We start from the raw sequence: 9,254 nt of genomic DNA, 5'->3' as shown, positions 1-9,254 counted from the left end.
GATTCAGGCATGTGTGAGGTTTAAGCCAGAGCATTGATTTTCAAGACTGCAGAATCTAGGAGACATCATAGGGAAAGATGAGGGACAGGGGTCCTGCTGGCGGAAGAACACCGTCTTGCCCTCAACCACATGTCTGCCGTCAAGAAATGGGAAGAAGGAATGAGCAGATACTTTCTCCAAGAGGTGGAGGATCAGCTAACAGGTGTATGAGAATGTTCATTGTCATCGGCTATCAAAGAAATGTTTGCAAATCAAAGCAACAGTGAGCTAGCATTTCACACCAGTGGGAACGGCATTTATCCAAAGAATGGGAACACTTGAGGCTGGAGTGATAGCGCAGCGGGTAGGGTGTTTGCCTTGCACGCAGCCGACCCGGGTTCAATTCCCAGCATCTCATATGGTCCCCCGAGCACCGCCAGGAGTAATTCCTGAGTGCATGAGACAGGAATAACCCCTGTGCATCGCTGGGCGTGACCCAAAAAGCAAAATAAATAAAAAATAAAATCATGGATATTTGGAATGAAGAGAATTCAGGAGTATTCCTTGGCATACTGCTCACCCCGGTTTAATCCTGGACACCACATATGGCCCCCTGAGTGCTGCCAGGAATAAACCCTGAATATTATCAGGTGTAGCCAGAAAAAAACCCACAAAATTCAATACTATTGTACCTAAACTGCAGTTTCAAGAAACATCAGAGTTGCGGAGCAGGGTGTAACCTCTTATGAGCCCCTGGAAAAACTCTCTCTCCACTCAGGCCTCTGATGGGCAGTAAGAAGGGTGGACAGTGGGGACATAAAGCAGTGAGGGTGTCTTAGTGTTCTACTCTAGGGTAATTTGTGCAAACAATGACTTAGAACAACACCCTCTTTTCGGTGCAGAATTCTGTACAGCAGAGGGCGGGCGGCAGGCTGTTGGCGCTCTGCTGAGATGGAAGTGTCGCCAAACTGCATTCCTTACTTGGGTTTCATCCTCCAGCCCCAGAAAGTCTTAAAAGGGTTTATGTTATTAGGCCAGTTCTGGCCCAGTAATCTTCCCTTCTTAAGGTCAAGTGATTTGGGGCTGTAATTACATCTGCAAAATCCCTCTGCCTCTCACTTGGATTCATGAGCCAAATGCGTCAGACCAACAGAGTCAGTGGAGCACAACTCAGAAAAAGAGGGGCACCAGGATGGGCTTCGGTGGCAGAGCGCCTGGCATGGAGACGGAGATGGTCAAGTATCTGAGCCTGGCCCACCTTCTGTCATCCTGGGACTATCCCCAGAATCCCAATGAAGTCTCTCTAATCCAAGCGATCACATAGGGAGGGAAGGAGAAAAGAAACTCTTTTTAAGTGAACAAAGAGGCTATTGAAACTATGGTGGTATCGTATTCTTTAATAGATTAATATCTTGAATATTGTCTCATTTTATGGTATTTATGAAAGAGAGTGACATTAATACAGTAGCTCAGCTACTAAAAAGATGAAAATCTGGGGCCCCAGCGATAGTATGGTGTGTAAGGTGCTTGCCTTGCACATGGGTGACCCAGGTTCGATTCCCTGTGGCCCATATGGTCCCCCAAGCCCACCAGAAGTGATTCCTGAGTGCAGAATCAGAAGTAACCCGTGAGAACCGTCGGTTGTGGCCCCACAACGCCCCCCCCCACTCACAACCCCCCCCAAAAAAACTGCTATTCACAGCAAAATGCAAGGCCTCAAGGAATTATGTGCAACAAACTAAATCAGAAGGAACAAGACAAATTTGGGACGAGTTAACTCTCTACAGCCCTCCAAAGGGTTTTGTTGTTTTGTGGGGACTGGGGAGATGCTCAGAATTCTCAACTTGCAGGAGCCCCATATTGGATCCTGCTGCTTGGAATCAGCAGGAATCACCAGATGTGTCCCTAGGCCCCCCGAGTCCTGCTTGGGAAACCCCCACACCCAAAGTATATACACAGAAGAGAAATTCTCTGAATATTACAAATCTGTGGGTGCAACAATATAATCCCAAGTTAAGCAGCCTTTGATCCTAAAATCAGGTGAGAAAGCACTCATTTTATGCTGTATTTTACACTTATGATTTTACTTTGTTGGTTTGTTTTGTTTAGGGGGCCACACTTGGCAGTGCTCAGGACTTACTCCTGGCTTTGCACTCAAGGATCATTCCTGGCAGGCTTGGGGGACCATATGGGATGTTGGGAATCAAGTACTGGTCTGCCGTGTGCAAGGAAATTGCCCTACCTGCTGTGCTATTGCTCTGGTCCTATTATTTTGGGGTGGGATGAGGGCAGTGCCAAGACCAAATCCAGGGCCTCATGCTTGAAGCAAACACTCTTAATATATATATATATATATATATATATATATATATATATATTTTGCTTTTTGGATCACACCCGGCGGTGCATAGGGGTTACTCCTGGTTGTGTACTCAGGAATTACTCCTGGTGGTGCTCAGGGAACCATATGGGATGCTGGGAATTGAACCCGGGTCAGCCCCATGCAAGGCAAACGCCCTACCCGCTGTGCTATCGCTCCATAAACATTCTTTTTTTTTTTTTTTTTTGCTTTTTTGGGTCACACCTGGTGATGCACAGGGTTTACTTCTGGCTCTGCACTCAGGAATTACCCCTGGCAGTGCTCGGGGGACCATATGGGATGCTGGGAATCAAACCCGGGTCAGCCCCATACAAGGCAAACGCCCTACGTGCTGTGCTATCCCTCCAGCCCCATAAACACTCTATTAATATCATTATTGTTTAGAGAAACAGAACTAGAATTGTTGCTTGGGGGAGAGCAATGTACAAGAACTTGGATTCAATTTCCCACACCAAAAATATCTTCTGATAACACAAAATGTATCACTGTCATCCCGTTGTTCATCGATTTACTCGAGCAGGCGCCAGTAACGTCTCTATTCTTCCAAGCCCTGAGATTTTAGTGGGGTGCTCTTCTTACTCCTCTTTTCCCACTGATTGGATGCTCTTTCAGGGTCAAGGGAATGAGACCTGTTGTCGTTACTGTTTTTGGCATACCAAATATGCCACAGGGAGCTTGCCTGGCTTTGCCTGTGCGGGTGGGATACTCTTGGTAGCTTGCCGGGCTCTCTGAGAGGCATATATTTATATATTTCTCTCTATGATTTGTTGCCTACTGTCCGAACCCCACCAAATATGGTGTGGCAATTATTGAAAATGGGTAGGAAGTGTCTTATAATGTGTCAGTCCGGAAAGTGGCCTGGAGCATGGCGGCGGTTGGGTAGTGGAGGTTGGCTGCCGGGACTGGGTCCCTTGGGGCGGGGAGGGCTCTCACTCGCCCCACTCTGGAGCACCCCAAGTGAAAACAGCCTGGCGTGGAGTCTGGTGGCATGGTTATGGGGGAGTCACAAAATGTAGACTCTTAATAATTATTTCACTGTAGCACTGTCCTCCTGTTGTTCATCGATTTGCTCGAGTGGGCACCAGTAACGTCTTCATTGTGAGACTTGTTGTTACTGTTTTTGGCATATCGAATACGCCATGAGGAGCTTGCCAGGCTCTGCCGGTAGCTTGCCAGGCTCTCCAAGAGGGATGGAGGAATTAAACCCGGGTTGGCCGCGTGCAAGGCAAATGCCCTACCCGCTGTGCTATCGCTCCATTTTAACTTCAACTTAATAATTATTATTATGCTTTTTTTTTGCCACATGCTGGGGTGCTCAGGGGTCACTCCTGGTGGTCTGCTGGGGATTGTATGAAGTGCCATTTGCAAGGCAAGCACCCTACCTGTTGTAATATTTCTCCAGCCCTTCAGCAATTTTTAAATGTACGGTTTTTTATGAGTGATATCTTTATTTTGTTTGTTTTGGGACCACACCCAGTGGTGCTCAGGGCTTCCTCCCTCCTCTGTGCTCAGGGGTCACTCCTGAAGGGCCTCGGGGAACACTATTCTTTTCTTTTTTCTTTTATTTTATAATGGAGTACTGCTGTTTATTCAGACATTGATTAAACTGATTGAATTGGGCATGAACTCCACATTCTTATTCCTTTTTTTATTCAGAATGTTAATTTTATTTTATTATTTTATTATTATTTCCCCCTTTTTATTGATTCACCGTGAGATACAGTACAAAGTTTTCATGTTTGAGTTTCAGTCATACAATCATCAAGTACTCATCTCATTTTCCATCACCGAAATCCCTAGTATTCTCACGACCCCGACCCCATTCCAACCCTTCCCTGCCTGTGTGGCAGACAATTGGGGAACCCTATTCTGTGCCAGGGATTGGCCGGAAGTGCACAAGACAAGCAATACAGTAAACCTGCCATACTGTCTCTCTGAACAGCAGGATGATCGTGATCGTGATCGTGACTGTCTCTCTGACCCCACGAGCTTTATCTTTTATTTAATTTTTTATTTGGGGGTCACTCATGGGGATCAAGCCCGTTATACTCTGAGCGCCACATTCGATCATGATCACGATCATCCTGTTGTTCGTCGATTGCCTCGAGCAGGCACCGGTAACGTCTCCTTCGCCCTAACCCTGAGATTTTAAAAAGTGCCATATTCAAGGCTCTTTCAGGGTTAGGAGAATGAGACCCCTGATTGTTACTGGCATTTGGCATATTGGGTACGCCATGGGGAGTTTGCCAGACTCTGCCGTGTGGGCAGGTTACATTCGGTAGCCTGCCAGGTTGTCCAAAGTATCCACATTATCTTGGATTTATTTTGACCCTGTGCTATCGCTCTCCGCTCGGAGAGCCCGGCAAGCTACCGAGAGTATTCGATATGCCAGACACAGTAACAACAAAGTCTCCAATGGAGACGTTACTGGGCCCGTTCGAGCAAATCGACAATCAACGGGATGGCCTTTACCTTTACCTTATTTTGACCCTGGTGGCCGGAGCCCCGCTCTGCATTGTCGGCATGCTGCCACCAGATGGCAGCAGATTGGCATGGTCTGTGGGCTCCAACAGGACGGGCCTCTCAAACCATCCTTTCCTATGCTCTCTCTGCCTACAAGGGAACTGGGAAATTCTGGATTGAGGGGGGTGGTGTGGAATAGGATGTCAAGATTGAAAAACAAAGTGGGGCTAGCAATAGCACAGCAGGTAGGGCATTTTCCTTGCTCGTGGCTGACCTGGGTTCGATCCCTGGCACTGCCAGGAATAATTCCTGTGTGCAGAGCCAGGAGTAACCCCTGAGCACTGCTGGGTGTGACCCCCCCCAAACGAAGAAAAATATATAATATTATAAAAGTTGAAAATGTAAAAGAATCTGTGAGCCTAGAACCAATTAACCACTGTTGATTGAGTTGTTGAACGATCGGTGTTGAGGCTCTTCGTGTTCCTAGAACAAACAGACGCCACTGGGCTACACTAGCACGCGACAGGGAACATTACTGGCGCCCGCTCGAGCAAATCAACGATTAACAGGAAGTCAAGTGATCAAGTGATCAAGTGATTGAGTTGTTATGAGATAGGGGTAGGAGGGAAGCAGGCCCAGGGAGTGACCTCAGCAGCTGGGGTCATTGCTACATTGCTACCTCCCCAGGCTGCCCTCCCCCCCACCCCCATGTGACCCTCACACATTTTGCTGTCCCCATTGTGACCATGGAAGTTTGTTTGCGATGCAGGAGTGGCCGGATCAGCCTCACCCTCAAAACAAAGTAGAGATCTGACCGGATGTGGGCAGGAAGGTACCAGGGGCCACAGTGCCACAATTTCAAGTTAGTTTCATAGAGTTAAAGCCACAGCAGAGATGAGCCTCTTTGGCAAGCAGCCAGGAGAGAATCCAACTGTGTTAAGACTTAATGTGATTACTTTGATATAAGACCGACTCAAATATTGCAGAAGTTTTCTCATAATTTTTCTTACGTGTGTGTGTGTGTGTGTGTGTGTGTGGTGCTGGTGATAGGACTCAGGGCCTCACACATGCAAGGCATGTGATCTACTGCTGAACCACAGCTCCAGCCCCTTGGCTAATGTGGTTTTTTTTTTTTTTTTTGCTTTTTGGGTCACACTAGGCGATGCACAGGGGTTCCTCCTGGCTCTGCACTCAGGAGTTACTCCTGGCGGTGCTCAGGGGACCATATGGGATGCTGGGGATCGAATCTGGGTCGGCTGCATGCAAAGCAAACGCCCTACCTGCTGTGCTATTTCTCCAGCCCCTGGCTAATGTGTTTAAATGATGAAAAAATTGATCACTCTGGATAAGAACTGTGCTGAAATTAGGTAAAGGAACAAACATGGTAACCTCTCAGTACCTGTATTGCAAACCGTGATGCCCCAAGTGGAGGGGGGAGAGAGAGAGAGAGAGAGAGAAGAAAAGTGCTTTCATGGAGGCAGCTGGTGGGGAGGGAAAGGGCGACACTGGTGGAGGGATGGGTGTATGACTGAAAACCAACTGTGAACAGCTTTATAACTGTGTATCTCACAGTGATTCCATTGGAAAAAAATAATATGTTTAAATAGTTTATTCTTGGGCCAAAGTGATAGTACAGCTAGTAGGACGCTTGCCTTGCATGTGGCCAACCCAGGTTTGATCTGTGACATCCCATCCCATGCCCTGAGCACTTCCAGGAGTGATTCCCAAGTACAGAGCTAAGGAACATTGCCTGGTAGCCAAAAAAAGAAAAAGAAAACTTATTCATCATATGTACTTTTCCAATTAGAATAATCTAGAACATTTGAAGCTTTTTTCAAATAAAAGAGGACATTAGCACTTTTCATGTTATTTGCTTTTTAAATACCAGGAATGCATTGCCTCTAGAATCAGTAGGACTTGCTGATAAATAAATGTAGCACGTTATTAATAATGATAATTATATATAATGATACTAATTATTCATGTAATTATTTATATAATTTATAAAAATAATGGTTTGGCGCATTAATGAAATTAAAATGACAAGTCTGTGGATGGAATTTTCTGTTCAAACATTTAAAGATTTGCTTCACAGTGTTTCAGAATGAGAATAGTCCAAGAAGTCCCCAGAAGTCTCGAATATGCTTAATTACCAAATTGAAGAGTCTTAATTACCCTGCAGGAACTGCCCAGCCTGAGAGTAACTGGTCGTGTACTGAACAGCCCCGAGTCTGAGACAGCGTTTTTTTTTTTTTTCCACTTTTTGGGTCACACCCGGCGATGCACAGGGGTTACTCCTGGCTCTGCACTCAGGAATTTTCTCCCAGCGATGCTGAGGGAACATATGGAATGCTGGGAATCAAACCTGGGTAGGCCACGTGCAAGGCAAATGCTCTCTTCACTGTACTATCATCGTTCCAGCTCCCAGGCAGAGTTTTTAAGCGTTTTTTTTTTTTTAATCATGTTAGCTGCATCAATCAGCTTTCGCATGTCTAAAGCAAGCAAGTCCCATCTCAGCACAGAGCCCAGTGTGAAGCAGTTATCTCTGAGAGGTTCATTGGGGCTTACCTTTTCCTTTGCAGAGGGCAGTGGAGGGCATCCATGCAGGCTGTGGCCAGGGCACTGTGGCCTCCCAGTCACCTGCTAACTTTGGGTCACCTCATTACAACGAGAACCTGAAGGAATCTGTCCATTCTTCGGGTTTTTACCATATTACGTAAAGTGAGGGCTGGAGTGATAGCACAGTGGGTAGGGCGTTTGCCTTGCACACAGCCGACCTGGGTTCGATTCCTCCGTCCCTCTCGGAGAGCCTGGCAAGCTACCGGAAGTATCCCACCTGCACGGCAGAGCCTGGCAAGCTCCCCATGGCGTATTCGCTATGCCAAACACAGTAACAAGTCTCACAATGGAGACGTTACTGGTGCCCGCTCGAGCAAATCAGTGAGCAACGGGAGGACAGTGCTACCGTGCTACAGTGCTGCATAAAGTGTGGCAAACTGACCTTAAGAGAGTGAAAAGAAGAACACAGAAAGTAGGGGGCAGGGGTGCGCTTTGAGCCCTACCTGGTAGCTCTCAGGGCCTAGGGTGCCCATTTGCGCTCCTGGTTGTACTCTGGGGGTTCAGTTAGGATCAGCAGCCGGTCAGGCAGACACCTTCACCTCCGCACTAGCTGTCCGGCCCGTAACATCTGTTCTGTGTCCTGGGAGTCTATCCCGAGTCCTGTTTCTGCAGCCTCCAAGCATTTGGCCCTCAACGGTCAAGCCTCTGGCTGCCGAGGCAATAGCAAGACCCCCTGGTCACACACGGCCTGTGATTGTCCCAGCTCACCTTCCCCTTCATCTCTGTCTCTCTTCCTTGTCTCTCTCCATGGTACAGGCGAGCAGGACAGCTCCGTAGTCTAGGTTCAGGGGGCTCTAGGTTGACAACAACTAGGGCATTCTTTTTTCTTTTTTTTTTTTTGCTTTTTGGGGTCACACCTGGTGATGCACAGGGGTTTCTCCTGGCTCTGCACTCAGGAATTACTCCTGGCATCCTGGCGGTGCTCAGGGACCATATGGGATGCTGGGAATCAAACCTGGGTCAGCCACATGCAAGGCAAACGCCCTACCCACTGTGCTATCTCTCCAGCCTCATAAGGCACTCAAGATGACATCCACGCAGCACTAACGCTAACACAGGGCCTTCCGACGCGGGGCTCTGTGTGACGCCTTGAAGTCTCCCATGTTCACAGTGCCTCAGGGTCCCTTTGCTCAAAAGCCAGCAGTCAATCATGTTTGGTCTATAGTCTACTTTCAGCATGCTTCTCCCATCCTGGGAGGATCTACCCAACACCCTTTATTTGGTGCTGCTTTCTCTATCTGAGCTCCCTTTTCCCCTAGAGTGTGTGGCTGACCTCCAAGCCATGGAGCAAAACTCCTGGTACTAATCTCGGCCACTCTTGGGTGTTTGATCATTGTATAATTGAAACCCAAGCACAAAAATTTGTAAATCTACAACTGTACCTCATGGTGTTTCACTAACAAAAATTTTTTAAAAAATGTAAATGATGGAGGGATGGGTACTGGATCATTGTATAACTGAAACCCAAGCATAAAAGTTTGTAAGTCTGCCACGGTACCTCATGGTGTTTCACTAATAAAAATTTTTTAAAAAAAGCCAGCAGTCAGACTGTCCTTGTCCTTGACTCAGCGGTTCTGTTCCTGTCTGGGGCTTTCTCTAGCGAGGCCTTGGGGGGCCTGTGGCAGGCGCCGGAGGGCAGCTGTGATGGGCGCACCCTGGCCGGGTCTCTCTGGCCTGGGATTATCGACAGTTAATCTTGGCTTGCCCTTGTGTGGCCCTGGGACCTGGCAGCCAAGAGATAACAAGGCCAGCTTTATTTCAGCTGAGTTGGGGGGTTTTGGGTTTTATTTTTTTTCCCCCTTGTACTTTGCAT

This window comes from Sorex fumeus, unplaced genomic scaffold, assembly GCF_029834395.1.
Source record: "Sorex fumeus unplaced genomic scaffold, SorFum_2.1 ptg000093l, whole genome shotgun sequence".
Classification (NCBI taxonomy): domain Eukaryota; kingdom Metazoa; phylum Chordata; class Mammalia; order Eulipotyphla; family Soricidae; genus Sorex; species Sorex fumeus.
The sequence above is the reverse complement of the archived record's forward strand: the minus strand, read 5'-3'. Positions refer to the sequence as shown.